Source organism: Rhinoderma darwinii, chromosome 8 (assembly GCF_050947455.1).
Source record: "Rhinoderma darwinii isolate aRhiDar2 chromosome 8, aRhiDar2.hap1, whole genome shotgun sequence".
Classification (NCBI taxonomy): domain Eukaryota; kingdom Metazoa; phylum Chordata; class Amphibia; order Anura; family Rhinodermatidae; genus Rhinoderma; species Rhinoderma darwinii.
This window is the reverse complement of record NC_134694.1, coordinates 109,986,168-110,003,783: the sequence shown is the minus strand read 5'-3', so window position 1 is coordinate 110,003,783 and position 17,616 is coordinate 109,986,168. Positions and strand designations below refer to the sequence as shown.

Here is a 17,616-nt window from a genome sequence, read left to right as displayed (position 1 = left end):
TAGCAGCAGTAGTAGTAACAGTAGTAGTAGTAGCAGCAGTAGTAGTAGTAGTAGTAACAGTAGTAGTAGCAGCAGTAGTAGTAGTAACAGTAGTAGTAGTAGCAGTGGAAGTAGTAATAATAATAGAAGTAGTAGTAACAGTTGTAGTAGTAGTAGCAGTGGTAGTAGTAGTAGTAGTAGTAGTAGTAACAGTAGTAGTAGCAGCATTAGTAGTAGTAACAGTAGTAGTAGTAGTAGTAGTAGCAGCAGTGGTAGTAGTAATAGTAGTAGTAGTAATAATAATAATAGTAGTAGTAGTAGTAGTAGTAGTAGTAGTAGTAGTAGTAGGAATATTAGTAGTAGCAGTAGTAGTAGTAGCAGTGGTAGTAGTAGTAGTACTAGTAGTAATAGTAGTAGTAGTAGTAGTAGTAGTAGTAGCTGTAGTAGTAGTAGTAGTAGTAGTAGTAGTGGTAGTAGCAGTAGTAGTAGTAGTAACAGTAGTAACAGTAGTAACAGTAGTAGCAGTGGTAGTAGTAATAATAATAGTAGTAGTAGTAACAGTTGTAGTAGTAGTAGCAGTGGTAGTAGTAGTAGTAACAGTAGTAGTAGCAGCAGCAGTAGTAGTAGTAGTAACAGTAGTAACAGTAGTAGTAGTAGCAGTGGTAGTAGTAGTAGTACTAGTAGTAGTAGTAGTAGTAGTAGTAGTAGTAATAATAATAATAATAGTAGTAGTAGTAACAGTATTAGTAGTAGTAGTAGTAGTAGCAGTGGTAGTAGTAATAGTAGTAGTAGTAGTAATAATAATAGTAGTAGTAGTAGTAGGAATATTAGTAATAGTAGTAGTAGTAGTAGTAGTAGTAGTAGGAATATTAGTAGTAGTAGTAGTAGTAGTAGTAGTAGCAGTGGTTGGTAGTAGTAGTAGTAGTAGTACTAGTAGTAATAGTAGTAGTAGTAGTAGTAATAATAATAGTAGTAGTAGTAGTAGTAGTAGTAGTAGTAGTAGTAGTAGTAGTAACTACTCTGTGGGCACCCATGTGTGATTGGGAGCATTAATGGACTGTACAGCTGAGCAATTCTGTTTTGATAGTATTACTTTGCTGACCCTTTGCTACTGGGTAGTGGCAATCTTTGCGCGACGTTCCTCTCCAGAGGAACTGCATTGTTTGCAAGCAAGGGGTATTGGCCCAAAGGTCAAGGAGATGACCTTTTCTATGTATTCCACTGGCAGTGTTGTTGGACTTTTTTGTGGGTCCCCCAGTGGAGAATAGCTGCAGGGTGGCACCACTGTGTGGGTATTATGTGGCCCTAATGGTCGGCTGTGAGCACTACCAATTAAACATCTCATGGGCTTCATTGTATCACGAGCTTTAGACACTTGAAGTTTTACCAAAGATTGGTTTGGGACGTGTTGTCAGGACAATAAGCGGTAGGTTTAGGGTGGGTAATACATTTGTATATATATTGCTGTCGATGAATGGCAGCCTGCTGGCAGCTAGCCATTACTGTGGCTCTCAGAAAACAGTGAGCCAGGCCTGCACTGTACATTTACATTTTATTTTCTTGGCTGAACTTCGAAAGTTTTTTTAGCCCTAAATATGTTTATCAGCAGGACTACTCCTACTGCTTCACCCTAATGTGCCTACAACCCCCACCACACTTTCCTTATATCCACATTAAGTACAGGAATCTCACATAAAGCAACAATCTGGTGCCAATAAACTTTGGCTTCCCTGGATTCATTAACACAATTACATTTCATTTCCTCATATAGGTAATGGAAGTGTAAGTTTATAACATACTCACACCCAGAGTCAGAAAATGACTAGGGCTTTTGACACTAAAAGTAAGAATGGCCGACATTAGCTATTGTGTGCCCTACAAAGTAATATTTCTTTCACCGGCATACTCTTATTTAAGAAAAGTGATTAGGAAAAGAAAATCAACGTCTGAAAAAAATGTTTTTTCCAGCCTGGAACTTGGGAATTGTGCACAGCTACCATAGATAGTCCATCTCTACCAGTTCTACTATATTGTATTGTACCATCCTGACAAAAGTGATGGGATTGCCAAGAAAGATTTGTAGCCTTCTGAAATGTGGGAACATTGGGGCAGAAAGAAGTATTGTTGAGATGGGATGGGTGCAGTGGTGTAGCTTGAAGGCTATCGATATACCCCACTTCTTACTTCTGAAGAGCCAACATGTTACCTTATGTAATGACTTATGCAAAAAAAATCGACTGTACACTATTTGTATGAGTCTGGAGTGACTCCATCATTGTACAATTATTATACGTCGTCAATACTCCGCACCCAGTAAAGTTCTTGTGGGATCATCAGAACGAAATCTTGATTGCAACCTCTGCAGTCCCTATTGCTTTGTCACTGGCTAGTAGTAGATCTAAGCTTGTTACCAGAATGAGATATCTGGTAGATAAGTGAGGCATCCCAAAGAAGCAATTCAGGAGGAATTGTAGGTCTCAGCTAGAAAAACAAGAGTCCAGTCCCAATAGACATGACACATGTAGGTATATAGTGAAACGCTAAAAATAAGAATACTTTAGCCTACATCACATTTCTGATGTGTCCACCTAAAAATGGACTTACTGCAGCCATATACAGCAGTCACCATCAGCCATCATCAGCAAAGAGTTAAAAGGTCTGTTTAGGTCATGTAGGGCTGAATTCCCAATCAAAGTATTTCACTAGTCTACAAAATTCTTATCCTTTCAATTTCCAGACTGTTCAGCTCAGGTTTCGTAGCAATGCTTAGGGGTATAGAGTGGGGAAGGAGGGTACAAAAACAAAGTCAGAATTAGACTCCTCGCTCTTACTGAGGGTCTTCGACTGGTGGCACAACAATCTTCCTAGCATCCAGCATCCCTCAGTGACACCTCACCTTTCCTTATCTTCTGGATTCTCCAGCTCTATTGAGGCTGCTGGTGTTAACAGAACCTCTAAATTTGGACTTCTGATGAAGGGTAGAAAGGGGGACTAGGGACGAAAATACATGTGGAGAAGGAGCTGTTCATAGTCTGGGTCCCATAGAAGTGGCATGTTTTTTTTTTTTCTATAGCAACTACATCATTAGAAATGCTATATAATGACACAGTACATCTTGACCCAAAATGTAGTCAAAGCTAAGGATTTTTTTTTTTTAGCAGTTGCTCTACACCATCTAATTTTCCACCATCTACATTGCATAGATTATCATTCAAAGCTAAAAATAGTATAAAATGCACAGTAATGTTAGATTGTGCAACTCAAAGCAGCCTCACCAACTGAGCGAAAATAAAAAGAAAACCCATGACGTTACAAAATATGTTTACGCCAACACACAAAAAGGAGGGTGCGTCTTCTCTGCACGTGATGCTGTGTGTTTCACAAAAAATACATTTGGTACATGCTGCGGTGTGCATTACACGCTCGCTCTAAAATCTTGCTCTCTGACCCCTCCAAATATGGAAACAATCAGTTTCCAAAATATCTGACATGTTTCCAAAAATACTTTTGGGATCAGATATCGTAAAACGCTTTCTGCATAATATGAGCTGGTGCGAGAGGCCTCAGAGCTCCCACAAAAAAGAAACGTTTTCTCACAGGCAATAATTTCTAACTTATTCCTACTCTCGGTTCTACACAACCAATATACACATAGTATACAGAGTCTGTTAATAATGGGGCTATATGACTGAACAAAGATGCACTGTATATATATATATATATATATATATATATCTCCCAACCTTCGGGGACTCCAGAGTCGTAACTTGAAGCTCCTGGGCCCCCAATGCAAAATGTATAACAGGGCCATATATCATTTATAATACTAGTGTCTTCTTATGTGGCTGAGGGGCTTTTGGGCCCCCTCAGGCTCCAGGGCCCGAGTGCGACTGCTACCTCTGCAACCCCTTTAGCTCCACCCCTGAGGGACCCTGCGGTTCTCTCTGATTCTGGGTGCCTGGCAGATGCTCATCTTCTTTCTCCAAAGAATTACCGTAGAAGTCCCGTTGAGCTGAATGAGCCTGTTGATGGGCCGCAAAAAGATCTTTTGGGCAATAATTTGATGTGTTATACTGCCCAGAGCCTTAGATTGTGTCTTGCACCATTGTGCAATATTGAATCCTACCAAAAAGTAGATTTCTGTGTGACTTCAGTGCATCAATTGTGAAAGATACCGATTGCCACAAAGTTTTTTTTAACCCTCTGCTATAGCAACTATGATGGAAATAATGTATTACGGTATGGAAAAAAAAATGCACGGGACAAATAGCACGCAGATTGCATTGTATTCAGTTGAGTGTCACTCTGCAACCTCGCATCATGCAATCCGTCTTGTAATGGATCCAAGAGCATAACAATGGGGGAAGCAAAAGTAGCAGCCGCACTGGGGTACAAAAGCTCTAATGGCTCCAATGCAACCCAAAATGTTACTTTATGTCAAGGCTTCTTACTTCTCTCCTTGTCATTGCAGCTGGAGAAATCCCAACTTGGCCTGGTCTGAAGTTATGGTCATTTACAAACAGAACATAGATTTGAAAGTCATGTTGGTGCTTCTGAAAGGGCCCCAAATAAGATTTCGAACCAAGGCCCACAGACTTTTACTTATTCCACTGTATGGATCCCAATTTGGCAGTGGCCGAAGGATTTGGCTACTGATGGAGACTCATAGACCTCCCTTCTCCCTCACACAGTCTATACTGTCAGGTGAGAGGATTACTTTCCACCGACAAGTGTTTTACATTTATTGATGCCACTAGTCCCATCATGGATGACAAGACACTTTCCATTTGGCCATGATCTTTCTCCAGTCTTTCAAGTCTAGAGACGAACCACATATAAAGAAGTATCTGAATACACAATCTCCTTTACCACTCCAGAAGCAGTGAACAACATAATGTTATGTTTCGAGACAGATATACATGTTATTTGGAACCATAAAAGTAATTTATCGAAGAAGATCTATAGATAAGACCTACGAAAGTGACATGATCAAGATCAATGTGTAGAAATTCTTCCCTTCCCTTTTTCCCATCCCTTGGTTGAACTTGATGGACATGTGTCTTTTTTCAACCGTACTAACTATGTAACTATGTAATTTGGGAAGAATGTTACCTTTATGTATGTGACCCTTATGGCCGCTATGTCTTTCAGGTCTGTATTTCTTGCTGTTGCTTTTCACAAAAGAACGAAATTTCAAGTGAGTCTTAAAGAGGCTCTGTCACCAGATTTTGCAACCCCTATCTGCTATTGCAGCAGATAGGCGCTGCAATGTAGATTACAGTAACGTTTTTATTTTTAAAAAACAAACATTTTTGGCCAAGTTATGACCATTTTTGTATTTATGCAAATGAGGCTTGCAAAAGTACAACTGGGCGTGTTTAAAGTAAAAGTCCAAGTGGGCGTGTATTATGTATGTACATCGGGGCGTTTTTACTTCTTTTACTAGCTGGGCGTTAGGAATGGGAGTGTATGATGCTGACGAATCAGCATCATCCACTTCTGTTCGTTAACACCCAGCTTCTGGCAGTGCACAGACACACAGCGTGTCCTCGAGAGATCACGCTGTGACGTCACTCACTTCCTGCCCCAGGTCCTGCATCGTGTCGGCCACATCGGCACCAGAGGCTACAGTTGATTCTGCAGCAGCATCAGCTTTTGCAGGTCAGTAGCTACATCGACTTACCTGCAAACGCCGATGCTGCTGCAGAATCAACTGTAGACTCTGGTGCCGATGTGGCCGACACGATGCAGGACCTGGGGCAAGAAGTGAGTGACGTCACAGCGTGATCTCTCGAGAACACGGCTGTGTCTGCACTGCCAGAAGCTGGGCGTTCTGAAGAGAAGTGGATGATACTTCTCGTCAGAACGCCCAGCTAGTAAAAGTAGTAAAAACGCCCCGATGTACGCACATAATACACACCCCGATGTCCGCACATAATACACACCCACTTGGACTTTTACTTTAAACACGCCCACTTGGACTTTTGCAAGCCTCATTTGCATAAATACAAAAATGGTCATAACTTGGCCAAAAATGCTCGTTTTTAAAAAATAAAAACGTTACTGTAATCTACATTGCAGCGCCGATCTGCTGCAATAGGAGATAAGGGTTGCAAAATCTGGTGACAGAGCCTCTTTAAAGCTTTTTTGTTGTCCTCTGTATCAGATTCATTCCTTATTGTTGTCTACCTTCAGTTGGTCCGTGCACCCGTACCCGTCCGTAATTACAGAAGCGTTGTTAGGCGACGCCAGGTTTGCCGATGTCGCACATCATTTGTGGTTTTCTTCTTTTTGCGGATCCATATATACGAATGTATTACAGACCATATTTGCGGATTATCGTTCCGTATATGCGGATAAGTTGCGGATGGCTACGGATCCATATTTATGGGCAGTATGAAGGCCCCATGCATACGAATGTGCTTTTGCAGCCGCAATTCCCTTCAAAATCCACGGGAGAATTGCAGCCCCATTCATTTCTATGGGCCCATGCACAGGACCGTGGTTTCCACGGTCCGTGCATGGCCCAGGAGCCTGGACCACAGAAAGAATGGACATGTCTTATTACGGCCGTGTTCTGCGGTCCAGGCTCATAAAAAATAATAGACGCGGCTATGTGCACGGCCCGCGATTTGCGGGCGGCTCGCGGGTGACACTCCGCCCCCGGCCGACCCGAAAATCACGGGCGTGCACATGGCTATTATCGTGTGCATGAGGCCTTACAGATGGATGAACATACGGCCTTAGGCCCCATGCACGCGGTAATGCCCGTAATCACGGTCCGCGATTACGTGCACAGCCGGCTGCTGGTGGCCGCTGACAGCCACCCGCATTTTCGGCCTGTGCTCCCATACAAAGTATGGTCCGTATAAAGCAAAAGATAGGACATGTCCCATCTTTTGTGGAGGCTTTAAACGACCCGGACACCTTCCCATAAATAAACGGGAAGGTGTTCGTGGACACTAGAAGTAAATGGGTCCGCAATTACGGATGATTTTTACAGTCGTGTGCCTAAGGCAGGAGATGATCAAGTCAAGGCAGTGGATCATTACTTTTGTACAGAGGTAGCAGACTCCCCAAGTAAAAGAATGTATAGAAGATTTCTCCATTCAAGGTCCATGATAGGCTCCAACTAAGGGGGAGTTCACACAGAGTTTTTTGCCGAGTTTTTTGCTGCGGAAGCCGCGTCGGAAAACGCGTCAAAAAACGGCTGAAAAAGCCTCCCATTGATTTCAATGGGAGACGGAGGCGTTTTTTTCCTGCAAGCGGAAAAAACGGCTCGTGGGAAAAAGAAGCGACATGTCCTATCTTCGGGCGTTTACGCCTCTGACCTTCCATTGACATCAATGGGAGGCAGAGAAAGCGTATTTCACTGCGTTTTTGGCCATCGGCGCTCAATGGTCGTAGGCGAAAAACGCAGCGAAAAACAGCTTGTAGGCAGAGTAATGCGTTTTTCTCTCTTAAAGGGGAGAAGGTCATCTTCCACCCTATGCTGGAAATCCCCTTGAAATTCTGCCCTAATTAAAATAGTTCTGTCAATTAGATATTTGTTTGCAGATCCAGCTAATTTTTTTGGGATCTGCCAACTTTAAAATATATATGGCCGACCACTGTGAATGGCTGAAATCAGCAGGGGAAATTGCGACTGGCCACACATTTCTAAAATGTTGTATTACATGGCACCCATCCCAATGAATAAACAACCATGTAATATATAGTCATGCCAAGTTTGCCAGAATGGGAGCTGCTCTTTGTTAGTGGATCTCTGCTCAGATTAACAGAGGGGGGTCGCGAGTAGGTGACCCTCCTATGAGATCTACCAAACAACACCTTTAACTACAAAGTGATTTCACAAGGGTAATGGCCCACGGTGTTAAATGATTGATAACTTCTTAGTGCCATCTTGTAGTACCCTTTGCTGCAGTTACCTCTACCATCCAACATTGAAGAGGAATGAAGGGGTTGTACAGAATTAGATAATTATGGCTACTTTCTTCTAGAAACAGCGCCACACCTGTCCACAGGTTGTGTCTGGTATTGCAGCTCAGCTCCAGTGAAATAAATGGGGCTGAGCTGCAATACCTCACACAACCTGTGGACAGGGATGGTGCTGTTTTTGGAAGAAAGAAGCCAAGTCTCTTCTTGCAGCATGGTTTTACCACAAGCTTTAGTCTCGGAGAGGAGCATCGGTCACTTCATTCTTTATCTATATGGTGGTGAAATAAAGTCTTTGGATTGTGTGCTTAAAAAGTGTCATGTCCACAAATTTCTGGATCACGAGAAGGGTGCTTAGGAGAATTCTTTTTATAATTGTCTCTAATCATATTCAGTGAACATACCCCTGCTTGGACGTATGGCTCCAACATACCCCTGCTTGGACGTACGGGTCCAACATACCCCTGCTTGGACGTATGGGTCCAACATACCCCTGCTTGGACGTACGAGTCCAACATACCCCTGCTTGGACGTACGGGTCCAACATACCCCTGCTTGGACGTACGGGTCCAACATACCCCTGCTTGGACGTATGGGTCCAACATACCCCTGCTTGGACGTATGGGTCCAACATACCCCTGCTTGGACGTATGGGTCCAACATACCCCTGCTTGGACGTATGGGTCCAACATACCCCTGCTTGGACGTATGGGTCCAACATACCTCTGCTTGGACGTATGGGTCCAACATACCCCTGCTTGGACGTATGTGTCCAACATACCCCTGCTTGGACGTACGGGTCCAACATACCCCTGCTTGGACGTATGGGTCCAACATACCCCTGCTTGGACGTAAGTCATGCCATTTCCAATTGTAGATTGCGAAAGATTATATTTGGCACCATCCTCGTCTTACATCTGTGCATAGCGCTTCCCATTCCACTGGTCATATGAGTTGAAGGGGGTAGTGTAGATGGATGTGGGTTTGGGTGGTTGGAGGACATATGCCATTTCGACGTTCTCATTTTGATTTTGCTATGGAACCCTTAATACCTCCAACTACGTGGTATGTGCATTACATTCAGGTAAACATATATTTCGAGTATAATTGCTGTAGGACCTGATGATCTCACAGTCTCTAATGACATCATAGTATTGAAAATTTGGATCAAACCACATGTTGCTTTATAACTTTCCAAATGGGAGCACTGGCAATATTTGTACAATTTACTAACATGTATATAATAGGTTCCTCATCTCTGGGTTGGAGCAGTTTGCAGTTAAATGGGACATTAACTATGTGGTCTGTGAAAGTTCAGCGCTGGAACTATTTATCCACATCCACTTATAGAACGAGGGGGGGGCACTCTAATTGTTTCCTACAATCCCCTAATTACTGGGCTCATTTTAATCATTAGAGAAATCAGTAACATGATAAAACACATCACAAGGCAGCAATAATGATGGTGGACTTTCTTAGAAACCCTACACATAATTGCTGCATGTCCATTTTCTGCTTGATCATTTTTCAGTCTCGCTTTTAGTTGACCCAAATCGTTATTACTAGAGCAGAAGATCAGAGTCTACTTTGAGGTGACCTTTGACCGTCTCTAGGAGAAGTCACGCAAGATCACGGACCAATTTCGACAAAATAGTCAAAAAGTTCTATTGTATTTTATCTATAGTTTTGGTGTTTCCAAAAATCAGTTTTTTATTAAGGGTGTCCAATTTGGAAAGCCCAAATTCAAATTGTGGTTGGTGGCCGGGTCTTGTTGCCGGCAGCCCCAATGTCCAATGATTATTGGCAGGAGATCCTAATATAAATGCTTGTTTTTAGTACTGCGGCACCGCTGGACAAACAATGCATCACATGGAGTCTATTGATATTAATGCACTGCTACTGTTTGCAACTGACAACTGCAGTCCTTCGAAGCACTGGATCTAGGCGCCAGCTATAGCAATTAGATGGGGAGATTTCCATTTGCGCTTCATTCCATATTAAAATATGTTCCTAAGTAGAAGCAAGGTAGTCCCTTTGGGTGCTTTAGGGCCCGAAGAATGGGAGTTATCAATTCATATTGGACCCTTCCCCTTAACCACTGGAGGAATGGACCAGTGCAGTAATCCGCTTTCCAATTGCACCCCATTAGCAAACAAGGGAGGAGGGAAAAAACAAGCCTGAGGGTCACCTTCTCTTGTAGATGGAGATGAAGCGTAGAGTGAATAGGTGCCAGGAGTCGGCACCGCGGAAAGGGACTCCTGTTGTGATATGGGACCCATTCTCTTTTACATACACTACTGAGTGAAAGGTAATTTTTTAAAATTCCCATATTGTTTTATTTCAAAGACACGCATCCCTATTTGGCAGCACGGTGGCTTAGTAGTCCGCAATGTTGACTTGCAACACTGTGGTCCTGGGTTCGAATACGACAAAGGACAAACATCTGCATGTTTGCCTGCATGTTAATTGGCTTCCTATGAAATTTACCATAATGTCTGAGATAGGGAAATTAGTTTGGGGACAGGTACTGATATAAATGGTGACAATTTGTGTACAGAACTGCAGACGATGTTGTAGGAGAAGCAGAGCAAGAGGATGTATGTTCTCATGCGGTCAATAGACCAATATGTTACCTGGTGTGGCATAGATGGGGGGGGACTACTGTGCTTGGAGTCATATCTGTATATATTCTTCATTTTCTGAATATATTATATGCAAGTACACTAACCAGTGCCTCATAATTCCTGTTTGTATATATAGGTGCATCCATCAAGGCTGCTATATGGACTTTCCAGCTATGTAAATGTAGCATCACCCCCCCACCCAAGCAGCCGTGGTCATCCAGATCAGAACTTCGGAACCAAATTGCAACATAGACCATATAACAAAGTTAGAGCACCACATCTGCTTGGTTATATATGACATAAATATATACAACCCCTTTTTTCCCTCAGGAGGTGACTGACCTCTCCAGTAATCTCCAGAACATTGCCCTTTTAGGCCAAATTACTTAAAAAAACGAGACCTGTCAATGTATATCAAATCCAGCGACATGATTTATTTTTACATGTTGCAGTCTGAAAATAGATATGAGGTTAGTTTATGTCCATATATTATTACATAAACTCTGCTGCAAGACAGACGTTACTTGAAGGCCTAAGTTTTAGATACAATGACTATAAAATAAGTATCGCACCCTTGACTCTACTGAACAAAAACATGGAATGCAATGTCACTTACATCATTGGTCTATAATAGAGAAAAGGGTTATTTATGGAATCTACTCTTGGGATCTACTCTTGGGATCTACTCGAGTGGGTTGACCTGGCAGGCTCTGACAGACTTTGAGTTCTCTCAATGCCAATGTTGCTGAAACATTTGGCCACTAAGACTTTAGCTATCAATGACTACTAAATACCCATGGCCAAAATGTAGTGTCCTCCATATGCCACTAGGGGCAGACTGAGCAGTTCGGTAACGAAGCAGTTTCGAAGGGCCCGACAGCCCTTTCTTCTCATGAGTGTCTTGACGACTCTTGACACCTGAGTGTTGGGTTTAATGACATCACGAGTCCTGCCTGAGAGGTCTGAAATGCCCCTCATCCCAAATTAATATCATTACTCACTAGACTCTGCAATGGACAGCGCTATCAAGTAATAGAAAGCAGATTTACACAATGTCAGAAGGGTGAACTGTTCTCTTCATTGCAATTTCACTCATTGGAAAGTTCTGTCATAAACAATAAAACCATAGCATTCGCTGGCATCTTTCGAGCACCATCATACATGTGAAATCAATTTTAACCACATGAACATAGAGCTATTCACCGGGCAAAATTATCATAAATTATAAAAGAATGCAGCCATTGGAATATAGAGGAATTCATTATAACTCAAGGTACAGGGAAACCACTATACATTGCCAATGGAAAGCCGTAGACAGACTATAAGGGTTAACAATGACATTGGAGAAGAACCAAGAAGTTATTGCTTCAGACAGCCACTTATCAAATGCCCTTTTCGGTAATGTTTACCTAATGTGGGTTATGCATTGGACTGGCCCTCCAGAAGATCCTCCAGTTGACCCTGGCTCGATAATAAAACCTACTCAAAACTGTGGGGAGTTAAGAAATAGGCCCTCGTGTGAAGTGATTGGCACTCAAGTCAATTCCAAATGGGGTTGTCTTCTGCTGGACCTTTGAGGCCCATTATTATGTCAGAGCCTGGGCTCACCTGAAGATCCCCCGGTACTGTGGTGGGCCAGTCCGAATCTGGATAATATGACCCTTGTGTGCACAATGATAACAGAGCTATTAAAATTAGACTGTCTAATTAGAAGGTGGACCCTCATAATTGTTTTAATTGGGGGGGCCTCACGTACCCCAATTTAAGGTGTAAGTACTTAAAGGGGAAGTCCACTTTTTATAAATAGAGCTTAGCTGACCATGGTATGTTGTTCTCACCTTTCTTTTCATATATAGTTTCTCTAAATTTGTTCCTCAAGTGCTGATGAGTAATAAAGGGTTTGTTTATATACTGTGTATGTGATATGAGGACAGAGCTGCTCACACAGAAATTACAACTTGGAAATTTCTTTGCCCAATATGAGGGTGATATGTATTATACGACGGGGTTGTATAACTATATTCTGGAGAGGTGTGGCTAATAGATGGGAGGGGCTTAGTGTGAATAAAGTATGTGTCCAGAGGCTCTCAGTGCAATTTTGGGCGTGAGAACGTTACAAAAATACAATACACAATATGTACACTGAAATGTATAATGGACGGCTGCTTTGGGCATGTGATACGTCACGTGTCAGCTGTGCTCACCAACAATACACATAACTTTTCAGTGTGAATTCTTGGCATGTCTTGAAGACTTCAAGCACTATTATGCGACGTACATATTTGTACCAGAGTCCAGCCCTATGCAGGCAACTAGTCCTGGTTACATTCAGCAAGCTTTAATAATTCCTATGAAGTGTAGGACTGTAGACATGGTTCAACATCACTAATGCGAGTTCTTCTAATCCACCAAGTATTTATACCCTATATCCATACATATATTTCACTTTTTATTATAGGTAAGGGTGTGCAGAGTTGTGGAGCACCATACTGAAGTTAAAGAGGCTCTGTCACCAGATTTTGCAGCCCCTATCTGCTATTGCAGCAGATCGGCGCTGCAATGTAGATAAGAGTAAAGTTTTTATTTTTAAAAAACGAGCATTTTTGGCCAAGTTATGACCATTTTTGTAGTTATGCAAATGAGGCTTGCAAAAGTCCAAGTGGGAGTGTTTAAAAGTAAAAGTCCAAGTGGGCGTGTATTATGTGCGTACATCGGGGCGTTTTTAATACTTTTACTAGCTGGGCGTTCTGATGAGAAGTATCATCCACTTCTCTTCAGAACGCCCAGCTTCTGACAGTGCAGATCTGTGACGTCACTCACAGGTCCTGCATCGTGTCGGCACCAGAGGCTACAGTTGATTCTGCAGGTAAGTCGATCTTACCTGCAAACGCTGATGCTGCTGCAGAATCAACTGTAGCCTCTGGTGCCGATGTGGCCGACACGATGCAGGACCTGTGAGTGACGTCACAGCGTGATCTCTCGAGAACACGGCTGTGTCTGCACTGCCAGAAGCTGGGCGTTCTGAAGAGAAGTGGATGATACTTCTCGTCAGAACGCCCAGCTAGTAAAAGTATTAAAAACGCCCCGATGTACGCACATAATACACGCCCACTTGGACTTTTACTTTTAAACACACCCACTTGGACTTTTGCAAGCCTCATTTGCATAATTACAAAAATGGTCATAACTTGGCCAAAAATGCTCGTTTTTTAAAAATAAAAACGTTACTGTAATCTACATTGCAGCGCCGATCTGCTGCAATAGCAGATAGGGGTTGCAAAATCTGGTGACAGAGCCTCTTTAAAATGAGGCCATTCTCCTTCTGGGGCTGGTTGGTACCCTCTGCCGGTGCTCCTTCAATATTGGCAGTGCTATGGGAGCCATCCTAAGATACCAGGCACCTTAATTTCCCTTGACCCAGGCCCATGTCAAGCATTCAGCTACAGGAGAGAGTCTACTGTTTATAAGGCTACATTCACACGAACGTAGCGCACCTCGGACGTGAAAAACGGCAGTTTTCTACGTCTGAGGTGGACCCATGCAGAAAGCGTTGTCACGGACCCCCACAGACTAGTGTCTATGGCGGGATGCGTGACACCCAGTAAAGTAGGACCTGTCCTACTTTTCAACGGACCGTTGACACGCTCCGTTGAAACAACGGTCGTGTGAACGGCCCCATTGAAATACATGGGTCCCTCTGAAGGCCATTGTTTTAACGGCCGTCACGCAGACGAGATTCATGTTCATGTGAATGAGCCCTTAGTCTCATCCCATGAATGAATGTGAGCGTTTTGTGTCAACCTCCCCCATGACACATTAGATCGGCAGCTGGTCTTTGGTCTCTCTGGTCCGTTTTTTTACCTGATGCATCACAAAATTCTACCACCCCTGGAGAGCGTGTCATACATAATACAACACTGTTGGTGTTACTCATACCAAAGTCCCATTTATTAAAGCGTCCAGGGCCAGACTGACTCACAGGTAATAGGTTTACTCACTTAAAGGGTTTTTCCAGGGTTAGAAAAAGGGTCTCCTTTTTCTAGGAACAGTGTCACTTGCATCCATGGGTTGTGTCGGATATTGCAGCTCATCTTCAGTCAAGTAGATGTAGCTGATCTGCAATACCAGACACAACTATTTACAAGAGTGGCGCTGATTTTAGGGAAAAAAGGCATACCCTTTTTTCAGACCCTGGACAAACCCTTTAACCCTTAAATATTTAAAATAGCTACCTTTAAAGCTTCAACCTTCTTGCAGTGGATGAACTACAACTCCAGTCATACTTTTCTTGTCGAAATGTTGAGACTTGTAGTTCCTACAAACTCTACAAAGCCACAAATTCTGGATCTTCCAATTTCTACAACCACTAGAAGGGAATTGGGCAAAAATCGGAATTACCCCTCAAAAACTGAGATAGTTTGGAAATGGGATGATGCTAGGAGTGACTTTTTGATCTTGAGTACATATGGCCTGACCGTGAATTTTATAATCCAATGTAACAATGTAATATTAGCTTATAGAGAACTGATGGGAGTACTGACGTTTGGACCATGGGTGAAGGAGTGTCTCTAAAAAACGAGCTCAGCTATCACATTGATTACCAATTTCTGGAATTAGGTGTAGTACATGGGCAGTGATAAGTTTCTGTGAAGCTGGTCACAGCCGAAATGATCGTTATTAAAGAGCCGGCCATAAACGATAATTAGTAACGATCTGACCTTAAACAATTATAATCATTATCTCAATTGTACTAAAATGATCGGTTCCAACCAATAGAACTTTGTCCCATCAGCCGGAACGTGTATAGGACCAATTTCCAAACTTTGTTAATCAATCCTAGTGTTACCCACTAGACATGAAATATCATTCCCATCATTTCAGATATCTTTCAATGCCTGGCTCTTTACCAACTGCAGTGAAATTTCCCCATCTTAAATTCTCTGTTTGCTGTGAGCACATTATTTACACAGTTACATCTAACAAAGGAGTTTTGGCCTTCCCCAAATCCGAAGAAGAGTGTTATTCCGAGGAACAGCTGTATTTGCAGAGACATTATGTACTGAAGAGCGAACTAGGAGAAGGGTCAGGACCTACAACTATGCTCAAGAGCTGAAGACCACAATAAGCTCACAATAGAACAGTTGATATTGTTAAAACGGTGAAGGACCTTTTAACCAATGTGGTGGCATCAAAACCATTGAATGGACTCTATGGACAAATGCCATTTATCCAGATGTGAGAATGACGGAAAGTGACTACACTGATGTCAATGAAAGATCTCAACATAGTAACTTCCCTAACACAGATCTGGGATGGTAAAAATTGACTTTGTCTTAATCCTTCTATGACGTTGGAATATCTTGACCATCACTGAATTCCTTAAAGGTCTATCTATCATCTTATTCCACTTCACTATTGTCCCATTGTCTAGTCATTCAGCTTCACCTGTTTCTTCTCAATGTCACATAGAGGAACCAACAGAATACAACTTCAAACAAGGTCAAGTAGTTTACAAGGGTTGTGGGTCAGAAGGACAATGGTGGATCTTATGACTTGGAGGACACGTTCAAAGGGTCATTTTAAATCTGAATCAAGGTGAATACACTTAATAAATCATTTTAATGGTACGGAGTCTTGAGGGGGTGTAAATCAATCTGTAAAATGAATGATGAGACACAACCAGGTGCAACTGATGGACAACCCAACTTAAACATAGCTGATACACAATGGGAAATTAGTCACTAAGGTCTCTTTATAGCCTCCCAGGACTTGTTTGAAGAACATTGGGATCATGAAAGAACACAGTGAGGGATGTAGTATAAAGCAATAAAATGCAACAGGGATGGATACAATCTCTTTTCTACAGACGTAACCCAATATTCTCTGTGGTGTAGTCACCCCCATTTGTAAGCGGAGATTCGAGCTGGATGAGATCTGTGTTTCAGCCAATTTAAGGGTCTTTGTGTCGTCGTCGTCGTCCCCCCCTCTTAACTAGCTCAGCCCCCCTACTCCTATTGTTCTATGTAAGAGTGGTCTTACCTTATCTGTGCAACACTCTGTGCCCAAGTTTGAGGTTTACCGGTCAGACAGATCACATCTGGTACCCCACAAAAATTACATCCTTATCCACATGTAGTGATGAAATCCCTTTTCCGAGTTGGAGATCTGGCACTATATTCCGAGAATGGCCCCCGCATCCAAGTTTAAAGACAAAGTCAGATTCATTGACAGGGTGCCCGTCTCCCTCAAGCCACAGGGGACTGGTGCAGTCTATGGAGAGAGAAAGAAGCTGGACAATCCAAAGGAAATAAGGGGCCAGGGCTGTGTAATCAGCCAGGGAGGGGAGGGAGAGAGAGAATGGGAGCAGGGGGAGGGAGGCACAGCTGAGAGGGGGAGACTGGGCTGGAGCAGTAACAAAACTCTCAAAAGTTTCCTGCTTTTTTTAACCTCTGAATTGCCGGACGGGAAGCCAGTGTATGTTGGTACCAAGACCAATCTACCTCTCGACAGGTACCTTCCTACCTCGCTATAAACCACTGTGCACTGGCTACTTTCACAGTAGTTTGCTGGTACCAGATTACTAATTGTAACTTGATATGTTGGTGACTCTTTTTATGTTACATACTCCAATATTTAGCCAGTCACAGACACAAAGATTTTGCAAAAGTTTCCAATATTCAAACCAAAAAATTGGGGCATAGCTAGGGGGCAGCTGGCAGGGCAGGTGTTGAGTGGCGGTGAGGGGGGAGGGACAAACCTCACTGCCTTGGTCATGGTATTTACAAGGCTAAAATAAGTACCCTGGGTAATGGAAATACTAGCTATAAAAAAAAAGTACTTACCTGGGACTGAGGACCACCTAGCAATTACCAGTAAACGCTACCAGCAATTCCACTAAGCGGCTCCACTAGGTTTCTACAGGAGTGTGAACATTACGCAATGTCACCCATAGGTGGGCAAGGGACTTCTTTGGGACTATGACGCACAGAGCACGCAGGGATTATACATTAGGGGGTCTATAACACCCCCCTTACCTATGAATAGATATAACAGTTTTCCCTGGAGGTCCCCTTTATTC

The 17,616-nt window shown here is 42.7% G+C and overlaps 1 protein-coding gene across 1 annotated transcript in view; it reads right to left on the bottom strand.

Annotated features, from left to right (window-relative positions):
- PLEKHG2 (pleckstrin homology and RhoGEF domain containing G2) overlaps positions 1–16,844 on the bottom strand; it is a 67,527-nt gene extending 50,683 nt beyond the window's left edge. The window contains exon 1 of the mRNA XM_075836669.1: positions 16,578–16,844. The gene's annotated coding sequence lies outside the window, so the exon portion shown is untranslated. The remainder of the gene's footprint in view (positions 1–16,577) is intronic.
- Between the last annotated feature and the right edge of the window lie 772 nt (positions 16,845–17,616).